An 11472-nucleotide genomic window follows, 5' to 3' on the forward strand; every position below is an offset into this window, starting at 1 on the left:
CCATTATGACACATAGAATTTCCACCAGAGTAATCCAAGTCGAATCTCAATTACTGAGCTTTAAGTGAGATTTGAATTGAGCAGAATAGTGCAGGACGCCAATGGCCAGGCTAGCGAAGACTAGCTATCGTCAAACAGGACTTTACATCTGCTATACAGATCTGCATTTTATTAGTTTTCTCAGGCTTAATCGACTTCTAGAACTGGGTACCATTTACATAAAAGTGAAAATATGCGGGTGTGTTTCCTGATGATTTTGCATGTGAAAACAGCATCAGCCTGTGTCCAGAACTATGGCTAACGCTACAAGAAGTGGATGAGTTAAAACCTGTACCTGCTGTTGATTCAGACGTTGTAGGACGAGGGACTAATTGATCAGGATGGTGTTTTTGCTCCATCTTACTTTATCAAGTATATTGGCAAGCCAAATTGTTCAATTTTATCCTATCATATTCCATTTTCTAGCCCAAAACATGAACAGAAATGGCGGCTAAAACATGATTAAAGGTCGCCAATCACTAAAAAACCAGTAATCACCTTTTCGTTTGGAGAGTCGAAACAATTTAATGTTTCCAAAACTGAAGCAGACGTCTCTCTGATTTTGGTTTGATATCAAAGGTTCCTCTCTGTGTGTCTCTTTGGCCAATCAGCTGTTCTTCACATAGAACAAGCTCGTTATCCCTCCTCTGGCCAATTATACTGGACTCAGGAGGTTGTGGTCTCCGCTGTCTTCAGACACTAATGCGTCACAGTGCCATATATCCTTCACGTGTTCAGCAATGAGGCAAGAGAGATATATAGGCACCCTTATGACAAAATTTAACCAGCGGAGTGATTTATGGCCCTAATCATTAATTGCTTTTAATTTCCGGTGACCGGATGTGTTCCCCCCTAAAATAAACATTCCTTCGACATCTGTTAATCCCATCTTTGTGACACTTTGTTTTGGTAAACTCCTTCTGACCTCTAATAAGGTCTGGAAGCTACAATTGAAACGCCACCACAGGATGATTCTCATGACCTCTGGGGAAGGGTCAATGGCAGTGGTGCTCAGTGTACCTGTGTGTAGGTGTGTAGGGGGGTGCGCGTGTGAGGGATTTAAAGTACAACACAATTAAAGTATAAAAAACAATAAGTGATAATATTATGGAGTATTATGGAACTCCATAATACTCCATAATAGTGTCCAGTAATAGCAGATTAAGCTCTATCTTGGTAGAATTACATTTCTACATTTCCAATTATTTACTATCATCTGTAATAATAATGATATTACAGATAATAATGATCTGTAATATCATTATTATTACAGATCATTACATTAATATGTATCATTACATATTAATGTAATGTCATTACATATTACATCATTATTAATGATGTAATAATGATGTAATATGTAATGATATTACATCATCATTACATTAATATGTAATAATGATGTAATATCATTACATATTACATCATTATTACATCATTATTAATGATGTAATAATGATGTTGCCAACAGGAGTTTGGCACTGTTGAAGCCAAACTCCTCACTGGCTTCAACAGTGAGGAGTTTGTTCTAGTCATCGTAAAGATGGAAAGAGTCAACGTTGTGCTGATGTAGCTGGAGGATTAACTGAGTGACTTTTTATTAATCTCAGAGCTCGATCAGTGAGGTTGTTCATTTTGTTGTGGTCCTAGTCTAAGAAAGAGAGAAACAGAGAAAGAAGGCAGCAAATGTTCATGTTGGTTCCACCGGCTTCCCCTGAAAATATGGATAAAATCAGTTATTACAGGGTAAAAGTCATTTGAAGAGGGAGAAGCAAATAAACAAGTCAAGTCAATGACATGATGCATTCTGCTATTTTTTTTACTAACTTAAATAATACATTTAAATTGCTGCACTATTTGATAAGTAGAACGGGGAATTTTTAACTCGTGACGTCACAAAGCAAATGCAATTTTAGAAGCTTGGTTGCTATGGTGACAATTACCTATTGGATGTATTTATTTATTTTTTCAGCATTGAACATCTCTGTAAGAGTTTGAGTAAAGAGTCGTGATTCACATAACGTTTGCATGTGTATTTTTAAAATGAAAAGAAATAACAAAAATGCAACATACCTGCAACATTTAAAACAAAGACAAACACAATCAGCAGCTATTTACATTACATTAAAGTCTGAATACGTGGAATGATGATGTAAGACTTTCATCATTTAAACAGAAACAAACACAAGAAGAAGCTGTTTACATTACTGTAAAGAGGTGGAATAGATCCAACCTTTCCATTTTTGTTTAGTCGTTTTTCTGTTGTTTGTTTCTTAGCGTTTGTTTGTACAAAAAGGACGTAATAAAAATGCAACATCGACACAGAACCTGCAACATTTCGAAGAAAGACAAACACAATCAACAGCTATTTACATTACATTACATTACGAGTCTGAATACAGACAACAATGATGTAAAACGTTCAACATTTAAAACACAAACAAACACAAGAACCTATTTATATTACAATTAAGAGGCTGAATGCCAAGTAAAAAAAAACCAACAACTGTCCTTTCCTTTTATGTTGTTGTTTGTTTTTAAGCATTTTTTTTTATATAAAAAAGTACAATAACAATGAAACATTGACTTAGAACTTGCAACATTTAAAACAAAATGACACTGTGTGGCGTGTTTCAGGCCACTTCATGTATCTGAAGGGACTCTCGTGTGTGTCATGTATCACACGAGAGTCCCAACTCTCGTGTGGGACTCTCATGTACCACACGAGAGTTGTGGTTCCAATCGGGCCGGCCAGACCGGGCCGGTTTGGAGTTAGCTGTCGATTGGTTCATTGGCGGGACAAAGATCAGATCTCTGGGTCAGAGGAGCACTAGACTTTCTCGATGGCCGCCATTTCAATATGCTGCATCAATAAATTCTCGTCATAATCTATTCTCACCCTACACTGGGATTACAATCGCCTCTTCAGCCAAAGATTTTAATGGTAAATGGAAATAACATTTCTCCAGCTGAACCGATCAGAAGTCGTAAAAGCTGTGAAGGAGGGTCGCTCCAGCGGGGAAATCCCACCACCCACAGCGGTAGTTCAGCTCAGAGACGACATTCAGATGATTTTGTAACTTTTTTTCATTAAATGTAAAGCTGAGGTAAGTGTTTCCCTCAGCTTCCTCGCTCATGAGCGCATTCAGAAAGAGCGGGACGGGAGAACCAAGAAGGAAACTGTTCTGTGGTCGCTGGGGAGATCGCCTCAGTAGCTTTAGACAGAATTCGATTTACGTGACGATCCCGCTTAATCCAAAACGACCGGGGCCATAGGACCGGGTCGAACGGAGCCGGGCTGGGCCAGGCCGGACCCTGCAGTGGAAAAAGGGCTAATCTTAAAGGACTCATTCACACTCTGCTGATGGCGAGCTACTGGATTGTAGCTACAGGCTGGCAGAAGTGAGGCTTGCAAATTCTTGAGCCATTGGCCCTTCTGACCAACACCAGCAGGCAAGGTGGGTGAAGTGGGAAAAGAAACGGCAAAGGGTAGACAGACGGGGAATCGACCGCCGTCGCAGTGATTCCCAACCCTAGTCCTCCAGTACTCATGCCCTACATGTTTTAGGTGTCTCCTTCTCCTGACTCAAATGGCTGATTTACAGACTTTTGCAGTATTTGGTGGCTGCAGAGGAGGTCATGCAATCGTTTGAATCAGGTGTGGTGAAACAGATTATAACAGAGTTATTTTTACATAAATTAAAGTGCTAATAATCTAACAACAACGAGGAGCAATTCATATAACTTTAAAAAGGTTGAACTTTGATGTGATGGCGTTCCTTCTTCAAACCTTTGTTCTTCCGTGTTCTATATTTTGCTTCCTTCTGCAAAGCCTCTAGAATCTCTGTGGCCTCCATCTCGTAGTTCTCTGACTGGATCCTAAGGGTTTTTTCCTTTTCCAGCATGAGGGTGAGTTCCTGGATGTCTTTGAGGAGAGATCTTTGTGTCTTGTCGTCTGCCTGAAGCTTGTCGGTAAGGAGTACTGTCTCAGCTGAGAGAGCCTCTGTCATCTTGCAGGCTTTCTCGAAACCCTGGTAAAGTTTGTCACTTACCTTTTCGTGCTCCAGCTTATCTCTTTCTGCCTCCTCTCTCAATGCTCTTTCTTTCCGCAGTTCTTTGATTGCTTCCTGCCGAAGAAACTCTACAGTTTTTAAGAGAGAAGCTTTTTCAGTCTCTCCTTGGATCCTTAGTCGTTTCTCCTCTTGGAGCATTTTCTCTAAATTTTGGCGTTCTAGTTTAAATTTGTCCCGATCAGATAGAGCCTCCTTGGACGTTTTCTCCATGTCCTCAAGCTTTTTAATCAGCTGTTCTGCGATCTCCACTGCTTCCTGCTTGTCTGCCTCAATTTGGGCTCTATGTTCTTGTTCTGTTTTTAGTTCTTGATCCAATATATCTAACAAATTCTCTGACTGGACCCTTAGTCTTTTCTCATCTTGGATGGTTTTCTCAAGCTGTTGGAGGTCCAGTTGAATCTTGTCCTTATCGTCTGAAGTGATCTCAGTGGGACCCTCTTTGGACATGTTCTCCACGTCCTCAAGATTTTTGATCAATTGCTCTGCGATCTCCACGGCTTCTTGTTTCTCCGCCTCAATTTGGGCTCTAAGTTCTCTTTCGGTTTTCAGCTCTTGCTCCATCATTTCAAAGAACGCCTCCGCACATTGAAATTGATCCAGGTTCTCATTTTCAGCTTGAATCCTGAGCTCTCTCTCTCTCTGCAGCATTTCTTGAAGCTGTTGGATATCAGGATAAGGAATGTCCTCATCTTGAACTTTGATTCCTGTTGAATACTCGGTGGAAACTTTCTTCAGTCCTTCACCGTGGCTGGAGAATTGTAACGGAATCTTGATGGCTTCCCTTTTTTCACCAAGATTTTTCTCATTCTCCAGCTTCTCCTTAAGCTCCTGAATTTCCAGAATCAGGGCCTGCTTCTCCTTCCTCTCTTCCGAGACAAGGTCTTCATAGTCGCGTTTGGTATTGAATTTCTCTGCCGTAATGGCCGCAACATCCTGGTGCAGCTCCTTGATCTCCTGCTGAAAAATGTCAAAGAGCTCATTGTTGATGTGATAGGCCACTGGTTTCGGCCGTTCTTTGATTGTTTCCTGCCGAAGGATCTCTACCGTTTTCAAGAGAGCCGCATTTTTAGTCTCTCCTTGGACCCTTAGTCGTTTCTCCTCTTGGAGCATTTTCTCTAAATTTTGGAGTTCCAGTTCAAATTTGGTCTCAGTTGGAGCCTCCTTGGACGTTTTCTCCACGTCCTCAAGCTTTTCAATCAGTTTTTCTGCAATCTCCACTGCTTCCCATTTGTCTGCCTCAATTTGGGCTCTATGTTCTTGTTCTGTTTTCAGTTCTTTCTCCAATATTTCCAAGAAATTCTCTGCCTGGACCCTGAGTGCTTTTTCTCCTTGGATAGTTTTCTCCAGCTGTTGGAATTCCAGTTGAATCTTGTGGCTAGAGAATTGTAGGGGAATCTCGCTGGCTTCCCCTTTGGCACCAAGATTTATTTGATTCTTCAGCTTTTCCTGGAGCTCCTTTACCTCTTTCTGAGCCACAGCGAGATCAATTTCATGCTCAATGGTGAGCATCTCAATTTCTTGACGGTGTTTCTTTTGCATTTCCTTTAACTCTTGTTGGAGTTCCTGTATTGTGGGGCAGCACGTTGTCTCATCTCTGCCCACCAGGCCTTGGTTCTTGGAGTCAGCTTTCTCCAGCTTCTCCTTAAGCTCCTGGATTTCCAGAAGCAGGGCCTGCTTCTCCTCCCTCTCCTCTGAGACAAGGTCTTCATAGAAGCGCTCTGTGTCTAACTTCTCCATCGTAATGGCCGCAACATCTTGGTGCAGCTCCTTGATCTCTTGCTGAAAAATGTCAAAGAGCTCGTTGTTTAGGTGATAGGCCATTGGTTTCTGCATTCTGGTTTGTTCAAACAGGTTTTGCTCAAAACAATGTTTTCCGCACAATCCGCAAATCCGCACAATTCGCACAAGCCGCACAGTGAAAAGTGGGTAGATTTCTATGGAACTTTGTGCCTTTATAAGACACAATTCTTGTGTATGATGCATGAAAAGGCCTGTGATGTCATAACTGATGGTGATGGTTCTCTTGTGGGCTTGTAAGCTTTCTCGCCATCTTATTGGCTGAATTTATTACAATACAAATATATGCTTTATTAATCGTAAGGGAAATTGGTACATTACACCCCCCCACACACATATATGAAATATATATATATATATATATATATATATATATATATATATATATATATATATATATATATATATATATATATATAAACAATGATGTCTATAGTTGTCTGTAATTTGGACATGGTGAAATACATCAAACAAACAGCATTTGCTCAGAGTATCCTCACCTAGGCCTGTTAAGTCCCTGTCGGATATTCTTCAGAAATAAATTTACAGATGAGGAACTTTTACCGACATGTATCACACTAGCAAGTGTTACAGAAAAACAAATCTATAAGAGGTTCAAATTTAAGTGACAGTTTTCGGGACGGATGAAGGAAATCACAAACTCATAGTCAGCACTGGCTAATCGTGCTACCATAAATAATGTAGTAAAACAGTTAAACTGTAGGTTTTCTTTAGAGGTTTGTGTTTACTCTTACGCAGGGACGCGCACGGACGCACAAATGGCTTGGTGACCAAACCCTTCGGTAATTACAGGATTCTAAATCTAAACTTCTCTGGGAAATGTGATAATCTTGATACTGATTATCACTTATTGTTTTTCATACTTTAAATGTGTTGTACTTTAAACCCCTCACACGTGGTCACCTATGCACACACACCACCCACACGCGCCTACACACCGGTACACTGAGCACCACTGCCATCGACCTTTCCCCAGAGGTCATGAGAATCATCCTGTGGTGGCGTTTCAATTGTAGCTTCCAGACCTTATTAGAGGTTGGAAGGAGTTTACCAAAACAAAGTGTCACAAAAGTTGGTGAGCAAATGTCCTGACCACTCCCACACACACACACACACACACACACAGATGGCATGTTGAGCAGGGTTGGGGTCAGTCCTCTCCCACCTGTGTATCAGGAAGACCTTCTGTTTAAAACCAGAGGTAAATACAACATCCGAATCTATTTAAACTTTTCTTAGTATAGTATATGCTATACTGTATATATATTATTCTTGATTATCTAACACTTATTGTTTTTCATACTTTAATTGTATTACTCTTAAAACTCAGAGGTCAGAAGGAGTTTACCAAAACAAAGTGTCACAAAGATGGGATTAACAGATGTCGAAGGAATGTTTATTTTAGGGGGGAACACATCCGGTCACCGGAAATTAAAAGCAATTAATGATTAGGGCCATAAATCACTCCACTGGTTAAATTTAGTCATAAGGGTGCCTATATATCTTTCTGAGGCATCAAATGATGAAGATGAAGGTCCTTCACACTCTCACTTAAACCACCAAACTTTGCACACGCACACACACACGCACACACACCTCTCACGGAGGTACAATTTCACTCTGGCACTAAAGCAGCACCAACACCTGCAGCAGCTAATTGGCTCCAAGCTAATCCCGCCTCTGGGTGTCTTCGGCTGGCAATAAAGTCTGCTGATTTCGCAGCAGCGCAGTGGATGAGGAAGAAGGTGACGGAGGCGCTTTGTCGCACAACACGGTTAGCCGTTTGCTTTTCAAAGGGTGAGGCCGGAGGAGAGTTGGCTTCTCTGCAAATTAAACTCGCAGGCAATATGAAAAGGACGCAATCACTTCCTCAAACTTCCCTAGACTAGTCTGCCGAGTGATGTTGTCCAATGAATTGTCACAAATACGTTTCATTCATTTTTTTTATATGTGTGTGATGATGCTGCTGCTGTTTTATTGTTGCTTTGTTCTCAACTGTTCATACGCTTTTCTCTTTAAAAACTCCTGCGCTTTCTGAAACTCCACGTGCAGGAAGTCATCACCACATTAACCCTTTAAAAACGTTTTTTTGCCACTGAGTCGTAGCTCCTATAATGACCCCAGCTGATGCACAGACAAAATCTTTGTCTCCCCAAAGAGAGTGCTGTGAAATCCAAGTCTGTCTTAGAACGTAATCCTGCGGCTTTTTATGGATTAGCTTCATGTAAGATTTTCTCCAGCCCTCTCGTTCCTGGAGACAACCTGCCCAGAAGTCTTTTACATCCAACATAGCGACAAGCCCATCACCTTTTCGCGACCAATATTATTGGAATTACTCAATCATCTTTGATCCTCTTATTGAGCCGGACATGAATGCACAAAGTCTTTCCTGGAAATGAAGAATCGTACAGCTTCCAGGACATTTTTCTCAGAGTCAAAAACGACGAGAGTCAGACAGCGCACACTGCAGTGCGTGTGTTTTTCTGGGACCTAACATTACATTTACAATTATATATTTTTGCCAAATTTATATTTAATTTGACAAACAAGTGATTGGTTTTATTGCTTTTAGTTTCAATGCGACTAGGGATGGAAATTAGCCACCTGGATATAATCTCATATATGTACATATACAGTAAATGTAAATAAATATATATTGTCCCATTTAAAAAAAAAAAATTGAACTTGTTATTACAAGTTTCATTTTAAGGACAAGAAAACTGGGTAGGAAGGCTCTAAAACACGGTGTCAGTGGCCCTCTCACCCCCCCTTGTAGAGCCGCCCCTGCAGTTTGGAGTTTCTCCATGTTTCACAAAAAAAAAAGAAAAACGGACAAAGAAGATAAAGACCTTCTCGTGACCGTGTTCCTGACGGAATATTAGCTGCTCTGACACCTTTGAGCACTACTTTACTCTTGTTTACATACTGTCCTTTGTAACCTAGTTCCCTGTTACTATGGTTACCCTGCGCCGCAAGGACGGCTATCTCCCCTCCCTTTAAGATCGATAGTGGGAGACGTGCACTGCGACTGTATTCGCCAAAATTCAATTTCATCTCGTGATTTAGCTGAAGTGAAATAAGATTTCAATTGCTCTGTTTTTTTTTTTTGTCCTCTCAGAAAACACATTTACTGACCTGTAAAGTCATCAGGCCGTCCAGGATGAGCAGTTTAATCTCTCACTTGACTCCTACTGGTGAAGTGTTTAATCTGTTGTAGTTAAGGGCAGGCATTGTTAGTATTTTTAATAATCGTCGAAGCTCAGCATGTATCTTTGTTTTATTTTTTGATAAAAACAGTTGAACTTAAAATAAATATTCAGCTTGAGAAAAAAAAATGCTGCTCCTTAAAACATCAGCACACTTCAGTTTGAAAGAGCAGAGACAGTGAGCAGACTAAAACAAACATGGCTGCTTTGTGTAGAATCAAGTGATTCATGCTAACGCTATTATGAGCGTAACAAAACAAAGACTGAGTTTCTGCAGGTTTCATAAACTCAAACTTGAGACTTTTTAAGACCATTATGAATGGAATTTAACATAGATGTCTCCACAGAAATGTACAGCTAGCCACAAATTTGCATTTACCCAAGGTAGGCACAAAAAGGCCAGCTAGCTAGAGAGCTAGGCAGCTAGCAAAGGCAGCCTCAACCGTCTCAAGTCACAGAACGCAATGAAGATGTGCGACTCAAACTTTTGCCTGAAAGAAAATCCCCGCAAAAATAACATTAAATATATGAGATTTTGTCCCGTCAAGACAAAATTCACGATGTGTGATTAATATCTTAAAGGCCAACTGACTTTTTAAAATGAATCAATTTTAAATTAAAGATTTTACAAGGCCATTGCGAATGGAATTTAAAATCCGTATCCCCACAGAAAAAGTACAAACTTCGTCCAACCAACTGGTGGACTAAATTTAAGGACTTAAATTTCAGACTTAAGGATGCGGCGACACCTTGTGTAATTCATTTCTGTTTAGTGCAACTACCTGACAGAAAAGTAAAGCGGTGTAAAAGGCCGAAATATTATGAACATTTTACATATAAATCCTGAACCATCGCCTTAAATTAAAGGTTGTGCTGTGGTGGCGCAGGGGGGTTAGCACGCCCCTCGTTTGGAGGCCTTAGTCCTCTACGCGGACGTCGCGGGTTCGACTCCTGGTCCTGGCAGCCTTTGCCGCATGTCTTCCCCCCTCTCCTCGCCCTCTTTCCTGTCTGCCTACTGTTGCAAAAAATACGAGCCACTAGCGCTGCAAAAACTCTTAGGAGTTTGTAGTCAGTAACTGCTTTCAACAGGTACTGACCTCGCTGGTCAAGATGAGTGACAAAAGTCTAGAATGGAAACTTCTACGGCAAAAAACCCCAAAAACAACTGAGAATAAAGAAAATAACCTTTTAGTTTGAGTACAGTGATTCAGTGGGGAGAAGTAAATGTTTTTGACAAAATTACCGGTGCCGTTTTCAATGGCTTCCCTACTGCTGCTGTTATTTTGTTTCGCCAACAACAACACCGCTAACATTTAGAGAGAGAGTGAGTTAGTCTCATCTGACTGAGGGAAGGATATTCAGTTAAGGCCCTGTGAGAGTTGAGCAAACTCCACATGTTTACTTTTGTTACAGTAGTTCAGGAAACACCCTTTGTTGTCTCACAGGCTTTTAGATTTAGAAATCATACAATGGTTGTTATGGCGACCTGAAGCTGGCACTTTTTGCTCTAGTCCTCTAGCAGTTCCTTCTTTCCCATCCTTGTCGCTTTCCGTAACTGCAAGACTCTCGTGGGTCCTCGTCCATTCTTGTCTGCATCGTCATATAAACGTTTAATTATTTCTCTGGCCAAAGATTCGATCAAACATACACAAGTAGCTATTTTCTTCTGTTTGTTCAACACATATCTGCCTTACTAGGATGGCGTCTTAGAAGAATAATGCCGTGTCGCGTCACATTTACGAAAATGGAAATGAAAGTTACAGATTAGCTACTGATTAAAATTGGCCAAACCCCCCTGATTGACCCAGAAAGAGAAATTAAAACCACTTAAATGCTTCAGATTCACCTTGCCGAAAGAGTGGGGTAGGTTTTGCTGAAAACGTTTCTTACTGTACAAGAAACTGACTTGAACACGTAGCAAACCATTAAATGAATTAGTTAGATAAGACGTTCGTTAACGTTTGGGTTCATTCAGTAAACATCAAGATGTTGTTGTTTTTTTTATCAGCGCCTCGGTTGTTTTGTTTTGTTTCTGCGTAATCCGACTGAAAAGCGGAACAGGCCTCGTCCTTTGGGATGCTTGTGTTTCAAACTCCTCTGACCTATCGACCTGACTCCATCATAAAAAAACCCCAAAACAAAACAAAAAAAAACCCCCGCAGTGTCTTATCACCGCCCGCCGAGGGGAGTTCAAAGGTCACGATAAGCGCAACAATTATGCTGGGGAAGCTGGAAACGCCGCTTGAGGATGTTTCACTTTGTGTGGAAACTCAAAGACCCGAGAGCCCTGCCGGTGCGTGTGTTAGCGGTGTGTGTGTGTGTGCGTGCGTGTGTGT

Source organism: Xiphophorus hellerii, chromosome 15 (genome assembly GCF_003331165.1).
Source record: "Xiphophorus hellerii strain 12219 chromosome 15, Xiphophorus_hellerii-4.1, whole genome shotgun sequence".
Lineage (NCBI taxonomy): Eukaryota > Metazoa > Chordata > Actinopteri > Cyprinodontiformes > Poeciliidae > Xiphophorus > Xiphophorus hellerii.